The following is a 12,444-nucleotide window of genomic DNA, read 5'->3' as shown; positions in this document are numbered from 1 at the left end:
AGGTTTAGTTTGGTCAACTATGTTCATCCAACTGGTAGAATGCCCTTTCGTAGTTCTGAGCAGCCTTTGTCCTGAAGTTCATGGTAGGACTGATACCTGGTCCATCTACCATTGTCTCATGTACACAAGTTGTATATAATTAAGATTGATAAGACGGTCGGATGGGTGACTCTGCCCCAGGTCCACAACCAGACAAGGAACAGGAGATAGGGCGGAAACACACATCCTAAGACCGTAGGATCTTAATTATATACCACCTTCGCGTGTACATTTAACATCGATAGGCTAACCGTATCCGTCCCTAGCCTCTGTGCTTGAACTTGACTTGTTGCGCGAGTGGTGTTTCCAAAATGGTCCGCTGAGGGTGCTTAAGGAAGGTTACGGGTGGATACCATACTGCTCGCATGAGTATTTTCGGGGGTTTGAAGCGAAATGAAATTTCGAGGTTCGCATCTAGTTTGTCGTTATGAGTGACAAGAGTTTTGTTATTCGGTCGGTTTAAGGCAAAAAGGGTCTCTTTGGTGACATGTGGGTTTGGTATAACGTAGAATCAGTCGGACTAAGCGGGATGACGTTGTGGAATTGCATGTTAAGTTAGTTCGAAAAGAGTGCTTTGTTAGAACATCGGTGCATCTGGGTGTATGTTTCTGGTGCTTTCTGTTTTGATTCTGATATTACTACTACGATAGTTTTGCATTGCCTTACGTTTGTATTAACTGAAAGATTGTTCTGGTAACTGATACTTGATATTATGGTCCATATCCAGTCCCTCTATAATCGATTGGTGTCTACAAGTCATATCTAATTAAGGCTGATAAGACAGTCGACTGAGTGACTCTGCCCTAAATCCACAACCAGACAAGGAACAGGAAATAAGGCAGAATCACGCACTCTAAGTCTATTGGTCCTTAATTATATATGGACCTAATGTTTACACCAAGTCATTATAGCTTACCAGAAAGAGTATTTAGTCTCTACATAAACTATGTGCTTGTTTAGACGAGTAAGAAATTATTATGGTTAGGATTTAGTTGGGAAACGTACCGCTGTTCTCAGGTGGTTCTGGGGTAGACTCTCCTACAGTGATCATTAGCACTCTTTGTCACTCCCCCAAACCAGGATGACGGAAACATTCGGGGGTGGGTGACTTCACGTAGTATCATAATAGTTGAATATTTGTAAAGAAAGTAAACACAACCATCATAAATATAATTTAAAAGTTACATTGTTGGATACAATACATGTCTCAAAATAAATTACAATATGATGAGTTAATAAGTTTTTAGACTGGCGTCTTAGCGTCCCTTCTCCAAAAGCTGATGATTTACCTGTATTACTGAATCCCTGAGAAATACAAGTAGTTTTGAAAAAGTGTCAACAATTAAGTTAGTGAGTTCATAAGCGTTTTTGTTTAAGAATAGAATCCTTTTTGGTGTAAAATAACCGAGTTTGTTCCTAGAAAATCCAATATTTTCCATATATGTGTGGTAGTTTGAAAAGGTTCCAAAGACTGAATGCATAAGTGTTTTCCATACTTGAAATAGTATAAGTAGATTTATATAAGTACATATAATCACTAAGGCGTTTAACAGCCCCGTAAACCGAGATGTATTAATACCCATGTGAGTTTTTATAACCGTGCTATTGACCCAGACTGCCTGTAACAACGTTCGTCAGGCGTTGGAATGATATGACGTTTGTCATCCCAGACCTGCCGGTCTAACTGTAGCTAACAGTTTAGGTGCGGGATTGTCAGTCCCATATAGATCTATACACAAATATCACGCTCTCCCTACAAGAGATTATGGCTTATAAAACAGGACTTAATCTGCGAACTGAACGGTTCGATGAATTCAGATATCTCACAAAATTTGGTATCACAGGTTTACGTATGAAAAGTCCATTTTCCTTGTGAATATAAGTATTTCCTTTTTTGATTATAGTATGTAAAAATATCATGAATATCTCGTAACTATACCTATTATAGTTTTAAAAAGGGTGTTCCGTTAGGATGAAAAACCTTGGTGTATTACCAACCTTGCATGAAAAGTAGTCTTTAACTTTAGTAGTTACGTTATTTTATGTATTTAACATTTATACATAAGATGTAGGTAAAACATTTGAACTTATAAGTATTTCAACGTAAGTTTTTCTTGTATTTCACTTGTATTCCCCCCCCCCCCCCTAAAACATGAAAAAGATGTGAAAATGTAGGGGTATGAACTCACTTGATAAGTGGTGAATCGGACAACGTTTCGTTTCTAGGAAGGATTGTTCTTGACGAAACAGCGGGTTTCTGGTGAAAAACTGGGCTTCACGCGGGCAGTACTTCGACTGGAAATACTGTTTTTCTCGGGAACTTCGGGCGTCGGGACTTGCGTCGTGTGCTAGGGGTGTTACCGGGGCTTCGGGGTGGTTTAGAGGGGCTTGAGAGGTGTTTTAAGGTGAAAGGAATGAGAGTAAAGCAACCAAACCCGGGCAGCCCTCACATCCTATTTATAGGGGCTGAAACCCCAATTTAGGTTGGGCGTAACTTCAGAGTACGCTGGGCGTACTCCCTCTACAAGCAGTACGCTGGGCGTACATTGGGTACGCTGGGCGTACTCTTCGGATAAGCTTTGGTATGCGTGCCTCAAACTTCAAAACTTCATAACTTTCGCATACGTGCTCCATTTTCGACGTTCTTTATATCCACACGTAGGTGAGAATATACTCTACAACTTTTATTTAGACTTCGTCGGCTAATTTTGACTTTATTTTTATAATTATATTTTTAACGGGTCGGGACTGGAAAAGTTCGTTAAAAATTCATAACTTCTTCATCCGACGTCCGTTTTCGTCTGTCTTTTCACCGTTGTACTACTATTATCGGGATCTTCGATTCTCGTTAAGGTTGCGTCGGCTAAAAGTCGCTCGATCTCTATTTCGAGTTTTTAGCTGTCTACTGCCGTATCCGAAACTTAGAAAAATCATAACTTCCTCATACGAAGTCAGATTTGGACGTTCTTTTTATGTACGTTTACGGTTTAACATAATCTACGACTTTCATTTAGATACCTAGGGCTAAAAAGTATTTTATTGAAATTTCACTTTTTACGCTTAACAGTGTTTTACCAGTTTTGACGCGGATCTTTGATTGGTCATAACTTCTTCGTTATAACTCGGATTTGAGTGTTCTTTATATTTCTAAAAATCTTGACACGATATCTATCATTTTATGCAACCCAATTGAGACTTTTGAACATTTCATTTTTGACGATATATTTATTATATCAAAAGTAGATTACCATAGTTGACTTTAGGTCATTATATTGACTTGAAATATCGGGTTGTCACATCATCCCCCCCGTTAGAGGGAATTTCGTCCCGAAATTTAATCTAAGATAGAATTCATGGACTAGGAAAAAGATGCGGGTACTTTTGTTTCATCTGATCTTCGCGCTCCCAGGTGTATTCAGGTCCTCGCTTGGCATTCCAACGGACCTTCACAATGGGTATGCGACTTTGTTTTGTTCTTTTAATTTCCCTATCCATGATTTCTACTAGCTCTTCTACGAAGTGGAGACTCTCGTTGATTTCAATTTAGTCCAGAGGGATGGCGAGGGTCTCATTGGATAAGCACTTCTTTAAGTTGGACACATGAAAGGTAGGATGTACGTTATTGAGTTCCTGTAGTAATCGAAGTTTGTATGCTACCGGGCCAATCCTGACAAGGATCTAGAATGGTCCGATATACTTCGGGTTTAGTTTCCCACGTTTTTCCAAAACGTATTAAACCCTTCCAGGGTGAGACTTTTAATAGTACTCGGTCCCCAACCTGGAATTCCAAGGGTTTCCGTCTTTTGTCCGCATAACTCTTTTGTCTGTCTCTTGAAGCTTTTAATCGTTCTCGGATTTGGACAATCTTCTTGGTAGTTTCCCTTATGATTTCCGGGCCAGTGAGAGTGCTGTTGGGTACTTGTCCTCTAGCTAGTTACGTGTCACCCACTTCAGCCCAACACAGAGGTGATCTACACTTACGACCATAGAGAGCTTCGAATGGAGCAACCTTGATGCTAGTGTGATAGCTATTATTGTACGAGAACTCAACCAATGGTAAATGGGTATCCCAAGCCTTACCAAAATCGATCACACAAGCTCTTAGCATATCTTCTAAGGTTTGAATGGTTCTCTCACTCTGTCCGTCGGTTTGTGGGTGGTAGGCGGTACTCATGTCTAGTCTCGTTCCTAAAGATTTTTGTAGTGACTTCCAGAACCTCGAGGTGAATCTACTATCTATGTCCGAGATAATGGATATTGGTACACCATGCAGTCACACAATCTCCCTAATGTAGGTTCTTGTCAGTTTCTCCAGCTTGTCTGTTTCCTCTGTTGGTAGGAAGTGTGCGGATTTGGTTAACCTGTCGACGATCACCCAAAATGGTATCAACTCCACCTGTTGCCTTGGTAACTTGATTTTTAAGCCCATTTCAATCCGCTACCGCTCCCACTCAGGTATCTCCGGTTGTTATAGTAAGCATGCAGGCTTTTGCTCTGAAGTTCTTGATAAGACTCATCATTGGCTCATCCATCCTCACCTCATGTATACGTGTTGTATATAATTTAAATCGACAAAACCTTCGGTTGGGTGGCTCTGCCCCAAGTCCACAACCAGACAAGGAACATGAAGTAGGACAGAATCACACATCCTAAATCTTGTTGAGTCTAAATTATATGCCACTCTTGCATATACAACTAGCAGCGATAGATTAACCTAATGAGTTCATATACTCTATTCTTGAACATGACCTGTAGTACAAGTGGTCTTCCTCGGAGATCTCTTGGGTATGCTACGGATGGTTACTGACTTCTGAGACTTCTTTGGTGCTTTCTGTTTCAAGTTTTCTATCTATTGATCCGGCTAGAAGGTGTGGTACCCCTCGCATGGGTACTTCTGAAGTTTTGAAGTGAGAGATGGTATAAAGGTTTGCGTTATGGATTTGAAGGATTTCATCTGACAGTTGTTTAAGGAAAAAGTTCTTTTGCATGGTAGGGATCAAGCCAAACCATGTCGGATGAGGATGTCGGAACTTCTCAACGAAGTAGATACTAAGTTATTCTGGAAGATATGATTACTAGGATGATGAGCAATTCTATTTACATGAGTTTTCAGCGCCTTCAGTTTTATTCTGTTATTTTGCTACAAATCCCCTTTTTAATTCAAAATTGGCGGATACTACTAATACCAGGGTTCTGATAATTTGAAACTATGAACTTTCACGGAATGATTCCTACTAGGACTCTCTATCATTGCTTGGTGTACACAAGTCATGTATAATTAAGATTGGTAAGACAGTTGACTGAGTAACCCTGCCTAAATCCACAACCAAACAAGGAACAGGGAATGAGGCGGGATTACTCACCTTAAATCTACAAATCTAAATTATAAATGTCCCTAATGCTTACACTAAGCCATCATAGCTTACCTGATAGGGTTCTCAGTTTTATATGAATGCTGTGATTTGGTTCGAATGAGAGAGTAATTATAATTATAATTAAATTATTGGGGTTTGGAAGCGTACCAAACTATAGCAGGGTTCTTTTATGTTTCCCCATTCTCTGGGGTCAAATTCCTCCTGCTCCCCCGTCGTTCTTCTTTGTTGAATAGTCCCTCTTGTAATGTCCTTTCTCACCACAAAGATGACATATTGGACTTGTTCCAACGTTGGTAGTTGAAGTAATGAATTTGACCGGAGTCCTATAGAAACGGGCGGTGTGCCCCTTTATGTTGCATCTATTGCAATGCAGTACTCGGAAGACTCCATGATGATGGTAGTTGCACTTGCTGCAGTGTGGGAGGTTTCCTAAGTACGGCGTGGTCGGTGTTGGGATAGCAGGGCTGATGGGGGTATTGACTGCCCCAACTTGTTGCCCTTCTGTAGGTCCTTGAGTTGAATAACTCCCTTTCTTGTTCTTGAACTTTCATTTCAGAATATTAGGTTTGAGTTTCAGAGTGTCTTTACAAGTAGGCACTTGTTGCTGAAATTGGTTATCATCACGATCGGGATTGCCGATCACATTCCCACTAACGTTTGCGTTGTTATCATTAAGGTGAGCCATGACATCTGCTACGGCTGATGTGACTGCAACTTGAAACGTAGCCGCATCTATCTGAAGGATTTGTGTTTTAGCGAAGGGTTGGTTACGTTTCTTCGGAGGCATGATTCTGTTACAAAATGAGAAAATGGGCTCGTGAGCGATTATGGTTGGCTTTAGATGTATTCTAATAATTTATATTAATATATTTTTTTGTTTCGTCATACTGATCTCAAAGATTTGACCTACATCCCTATGATGCAGTCCTGGTAAAAAAGTAGAATGAAGTTTCTAGAATGGTTACCAGACGAGTGTCATCCGAACGAAATTATCTTTGGTTGGTGGATACTATGATTCAATTTTCGAAAAGATTTGAAAGTAATTCATAATAGAGTCTACAATAAATCGACTTATGAATTTGAGAAGTAATCACTCTCGATTGAGATTTCGTGATCCGAATTATTGTTATTAGCCAATACAGGAAAAGACGATAAGTTCGAATCCTAATGTGAGTAATGTATTCATTAACTCACTAAGTTGCATTGTTTATTAGTTATTACTGTGACGAAAAGGCACTCAAACACTTCACATGAAACACGCGTGGTTCTCCTCTGTTCTCCGTTCTATTATGGGTGATAATGATTTGTTCTCTCCTGGTATTTATAGGGTGTCCTTCTCCTTCGTAGGTATATTGAATTTCTGTGTCGTCTTACTTCCGATTCTTACACTGATCTCCGTCACCTCATAATGAAGAGTTTGAATCCCGGAAGTTCATGCGATTGTAAGTTTTTCGTTTTGTTATACTGTTCTCGATGATTCAACCTACATAACTGCTACGATTCTATAGAACTGTAAAAGCATTTAAGTTATTAAGGCAGAATATTGACGTTAACATCTTAAGTTGGTTCGGTTTTTACGCGGAGGCATCTTTTACTATAAAGATTAAAAGATGAAATGATTGTAAGATATCAAGAATGAACATGAATTTGATATCTCATAAGAAGTTTAATACAAGTACAACTTGTAACAAAATAATGTGAAATTGAGTGGTTATTTTTCAAAATGTAAGAAGTAAATGTCGATTGTACAGGTGTATTAAGTACATAGAGTTTGGAAAAGTTGTCCTTAAACAGGTCTATAATACACCACAATTCTGAGAAAAAAAACATCGACATTAAAATGACCTACCGAAAATGGATTTTCGCGGTCGAACTGAAAAAGCATGAAAAATAACTCCGAGACATCTCCGAAGACTTAGACTATAACCAAAAGAGTAAACAGAGGGCGAGTAGAGTATGATTTACTTCCTACTAGATTCAGCCCTGGATTTGGCTAACTGGTGTTCTCTTTCGAATATACGCCTATCTTGTACAACATGATGTTCTCGTAATCGTTGCACTTCGGCTTGCGAAGCCGCCAGTTCTTCTTGCAAGAAGTTGGTACTATCCCTTGTTGCGTTATGATTGTCTTCCAGGTTGCGAAGACGAACAGCTTCGACACCAGTGGTAGCCTTATTCTGCATCACTCGGTCGATGATAGCTCTTCCCTGTTCTGTGTTGCGAGAAACGCGACGAACCAACACAGGAAGTCCTCTATCTCCTGAACCTCCAGCTTCTAGATTGTAGAAGCTTCGGTCTCCTTGGTAGGGGGAATTTTGACCTTGTTCATGAATCCACCTGTCTAGGTTTATGGCCCACAGAGGCGTGGGGCCTTGAAAGTTCGGATGAGGGTTTGGGTTCTGAGTAACTGGAGGTGGATTGTAAGCTTTTGATCCGGAACCGTCGTCCTTGTGAAAGACTTCAACATAATCATCGTCTAGGGGAAATTGCAAGCTCATCTTCTGGTTCGGCACCGAGCCAACCAGCATTCTCTTGATTAGGATAGTACGGATCTTTGGGAGGATGGAATCCAGCCATTTTTATCTAAGCGAGAATAAGGATAAGAGAAATATAAATATAACTTAAGGGTAAGAAGGTAATTTTTGTGATAAGACCTTCACCGGGTCCTCCTATAATTACCTTGTGTATACAAATCACATACAATCAAGATCGAATAGGCCGTTAGATAAGTAGATTCACTTTAAGTCCACATCCAAACAAGGAAAAGGGCCTAAAGCGAAATCATAAATCCTAAGCCTATAAAATCTCAATCATGTGTAACTTTAAAGTATGCAGTTTGCAATTATAGACCTGCCAGTGAAGGTTTTTAGTTTTTGAATAAGATTCTATTTATTTGACGATTCCTAGTTCTAACTAAATATCGAGGTTCGCACGATTATTACGGTTCTTATAGTACTATGAAATACTCATATAGTATTTCAAATTCATAAGTTTGATTCTAGTATTTTCTTTGGTAAGTTTTTGACTTGTTGTTCACTATTACTATTCCTCGACATACGTTGGTCACATCTTGGATAAATATAGTTGATCAGGCTATATTCATCCTTGACCTGATTACATACCCCGAGGCCTAATCGTAGTGTTCAACTTGTCTTAAAACTTTTGTATAGTTTTGACTATGATACTAGACCGATGCATGCATGTACTTATACTTTTATAAAACTAGCATTTTAATTTATTAAAAGTATAGTTTGTGAAAACGTTTTGTCAGAGGGTTTTAGTACCTTTGCACTTATAGTTTGTATATCTTATGTGGTTCGATATACTTAGTTCACTATAAACAATGCTCTAATACCAATCTGTCACACCCCCAAACCAGGATGGCGGAAACATTCGGAGGTGGGTGACTTCACGTAGTATCATAACAGTTGAATATTTGTAAAGAAAGTAAACACAACCATCATAAATATAATTTAAAAGTTACATTGTTGGATACAATACATGTCTCAAAATAAATTACAATATGATGAGTTAATAAGTTTTTAGACTGGCGTCTTAGCGTCCCTTCTCCAAAAGTTGATGATTTACCTGTATTACTGAATCCCTGAGAAATACAAGTAGTTTTGAAAAAGTGTCAACAATTAAGTTAGTGAGTTCATAAGCGTTTTTGTTTAAGAATAGAATCCTTTTTGGTGTAAAATAACCGAGTTTGTTCCTAGAAAATCCAATATTTTCCATATATGTGTGGTAGTTTGAAAAGGTTCCAAAGACTGAATGCATAAGTGTTTTCCATACTTGAAATAGTATAAGTAGATTTATATAAGTACATATAATCACTAAGGCGTTTAACAGCCCCGTAAACCGAGATGTATTAATACCCATGTGAGTTTTTATAACCGTGCTATTGACCCAGACTGCCTGTAACAACGTTCGTCAGGCGTTGGAATGATATGACGTTTGTCACCCCAGACCTGCCGGTCTAACTGTAGCTAACAGTTTAGGTGCGGGATTGTCAGTCCCATATAGATCTATACACAAATATCACGCTCTCCCTACAAGAGATTATGGCTTATAAAACAGGACTTAATCTGCGAACTGAACGGTTCGATGAATTCAGATATCTCACAAATGCTTAGTGAGTTCCCCAAAATACCATATACAACACATACGCCACTCGAGGCTATAATACGACCCTCCGGTCGATGTGTCTCAGCGGGACCCTCCAGTCCCGTAGCTCGTTGGACCCTATGGTCCGGTCATAGTTCGTCGGACCCTCTGGTCCAGTCTGTGTCGTTGGACCCTTCGGTCCGGTCTATATCGTTGGGTCCTCCGACCTGGTCTATATCGCTGGGCCCTCCGGCCCGGTCTGTTCAACACATAGCATACATATAACACAATGCACATAATCTCATATATACACATAGCATACAAGACCCTCTGGTCTACACATAAATACCACTCTAGGTAATGTATAGTGAGAAGACTCACCTCGGGTAACTCGGTAAACCTCGAACTCTGAAATACTGCACTAGCCTTCGCCTAATCACATAAATAATTACTCTAATTAATACAACTTCTAAAGGCTAGGCCACCCCCTCTCTATAAGTTCTCTAAGAAGGGTAAAAGACCATTCTGCCCCTTTTAATGGCTCATAAGTCCCAACACTGACTAACCCTAAAAGTCAACAAAAGTCAACGGTCAACATTGACCGGACTCGCCGAGTGCACTAGAGTGACTCGGCGAGTACATGCCTGTCCTCCTCGCCCCTGACCTCCACGGGTCGCCACAGGTTGCGAGTCGCGGGGCAACCCGACTCGACTCGTCGAGTCCCTTATGGGCTCGGCGAGTTCCTCCCATGAAAACTCTCAAAAGATCTCTTGAGGTCAGATCTGCTTCACCAAACAGTAGATCCATCCTTCTAACACTCGAAAGTCACGTAAAGGTTCAAACTTTACGTTCATGCAATGCTTATAAGACCAAAAATGGAGGAATAACCTTTGAAATGTGATTTTACTCTCAAGGCTCACATGAAACCTCATAAAGCTGGAAGCTTGGGACCTTTTGGACCTCTCAAGGTCCAGATCTATCATCTATACTCAAAGGGACCCCCTATGCTTCACAATCTAACTCAAAATGGTGCAAAGGAAGCCCTAGATCATAGATCTTAACCCAAAACAGAAAAGGAGTTCGATTAGATACCTCAACAGCGTAGATCTGAACTTGAAAACTCTGGATCCACAGCTCCCTTGACCTCCTCTTGCTGGAAACAACTTCTCCTTTGCTAAGTTACACCAAAATCGATCAATATGGCTTTATCTCCCTCTCAACTCGCTCAAGCTCTCAAGGGGTACTCTCTCTGGACAGGTAGCCGCAAATGGAGGCCATAAAGGCCTTTAAATAGGGCTCAGGCCCTGAGATTTAGGGTTTCATTTTACAGCGCGGACTCGCCGAGTCCACGCATCGACTCGCCGAGTCCATTCATTAAATCCAGTCAGCATTCGCAGTCCTACTCGACGAGTCTACGACTCGACTCGTCGAGTCCCTTTCTTTTCTCAAAAATAAATGATAAAATATAATACCTGGAATTCCGGATGTTACAATTCTCCCCCGCTAGAATCAGACTTCGTCCTCGAAGTCTTGCTCCACAAACAACTCTGGATGCTGCTCACACATCTCTAACTCCGGCTCCCAAGTCAGCTCGGACCCCCTCCGATGTTGCCACTGGACCTGCACCAGGGACACCTCCTTGTTCCTCAGAACCTTGATTTTCCGATCCCGGATCGCGATTGGCCTCTCAGCATAATTCAGGCTCGCATCCACCTGAATATCCTCCAGCGGTACCACCACCGACTCGTCGGCTATGCACTTCCTCAACTGAGATACGTGGAAGGTATCATGAATCTGGCTCAACTCCGCAGGTAGCTCCAATCGATATGCTACTCTGCCTACCCTCGCAGTCACCCTGAACGGACCGATGTACCGGGGCCCCAACTTGCCCCTCTTCCTGAATCGGATCACTCCTTTCCAAGGAGATACCTTCAGGAGTACAAAATATCCCACCTGGAACTCAAGCTCGGATCGTCGCCTATCCGCACAACTCTTCTGGCGACTCTGAGCTGTCAATAACCTCTGTCTAACCTGCTGTATCTGCTCTGTTGTCTGAAGCACTATCTCAGTGCTACCCATCACACGCTGCCCTACCTCTACCCAACAAATGGGAGTCCGACACCTCCTCCCATACAACAACTCGAAGGGAGGCATACGAATGCTCGAATGGTGGCTGTTGTTATAGGAAAGCTCAGCCAATGGTAGGTATGTTTCCCAGCTCCCTCCGGAGTCCAACACACATGCTCTCACTGATAGCAAGAAAATGCGCGCTCTTCGTCAGCCGGTCGACGATCACCCAAATTGCATCGACACCCCGCGCGGTCCTCGACAATTTGGTGATAAAATCCATAGAAATCTGTTCCCACTTCCATTGGGGAACCTCAAGTGGCTGCAACTTGCCATGCGGACGCTGGTGCTCGGCCTTAACCCTGCGACAGGTCAAGCACCTCTCAACAAACCATGCTACATCCCTCTTCATACAGGGCCACCAATAGTCCCTCTTCAGGTCCAAATACATCTTAGTGGCCCCGGGATGGATCGAGAACCTCGACCGGTGCGCCTCCTCCATCAAAGTGGCGCGCATCCCGCCTGCATACGGCACCCAAATCCGACCCTGAAAGGTCATCAGCCCACGACTATCGGTAACAAACTCAGGTACCTGCCCAATCACCCGCTCTCTCTTGCAGTTCTCCGGTCTCACGGCCTCTGCCTGGGCCTCCCGAATGGTGTCCAACACCGGAGTCATCACTGTCAATCGCATACAAGTGTCTCGAATCGGGGCACTCTCCGCCCTACGACTCAGCGCATCAGCTACAACATTAGCCTTGACCGGGTGGTACAGGATCTCACAATCGTAATCCTTTACCACATCCAACCATCTCGTCTGGCGCATATTCAGGTTGGGCTGATCCATCAAATACTT

Source organism: Lactuca virosa, chromosome 3, assembly GCF_052849685.1.
Source record: "Lactuca virosa cultivar CGN04683 chromosome 3, Lactuca_virosa_CGN04683_v6, whole genome shotgun sequence".
NCBI lineage: Eukaryota > Viridiplantae > Streptophyta > Magnoliopsida > Asterales > Asteraceae > Lactuca > Lactuca virosa.
Note: the sequence above shows the minus strand (reverse complement) of the source record.